Below are 814 nucleotides of genomic sequence, written 5' to 3' on the forward strand. Positions count from 1 at the left end.
GTATAGCATTTCTTTAACATGCTAGTATCTATAGATCAATAAATTCTCTTTTCAGCAGTAATATAAGTTTATTTTCCATATTAAGAGGCTAATTTCAAAATAATTAAATTATATAACCAATCTGAATTTCACTTTTACTTTCAACCAGTTGTTTCAAAGTTGCTTTTTAATCTTATCGATTTAATGAGCAACTGCTGCTATTTGGATGCTAAATTGTATTTGACTCTTTGCGACCTCATAGACTATAGCCTGCCAGGCAAGAATACTGTTGTGGGGTACCATTTCCTTCTCCAAAAGAGCAACTAATCAGTGCAATAATTTTCCATGCAAAAAAAAAAAAATCTGAACTCTATACAGCTTATTGTAACAAGCATGCATTTTTAAAAGTATGACAGAATCCATACAAGGATGGATACCTGATGGCTCAGTGGTAAAGAATCTGCCTGCAATGCAGGAGAGACTGGAGACATGGGTTTGATTCCTGGGTTAGGAAGAGTAGGACAAGACTGAGCGACTGAACTGAACTGATAGACACAAGAACAATAAGAAGTCTATTTATAATATCTATATTACTTTGCAGATATTCAGAGTATTTTATCTTTACTTTGGGGCAGAATATTGTGTCTGGTAGCCTTATCTTGCTACAGGAACTGTTCAATAATTGGAATTGTGTTTAAAAATTCACAATTTTGTTTCATTTGTAGGACCTCTAAAACTTCTTGGTTATTACTGTGCATCTAGCCTCAGCATCACTTCTTACCTAAAACCATGGCAAGCCATTTGCCTTCATCCAGTTTAACTCATTTCCCAGTGG

This window comes from Cervus elaphus, chromosome 6, assembly GCF_910594005.1.
Source record: "Cervus elaphus chromosome 6, mCerEla1.1, whole genome shotgun sequence".
NCBI lineage: Eukaryota > Metazoa > Chordata > Mammalia > Artiodactyla > Cervidae > Cervus > Cervus elaphus.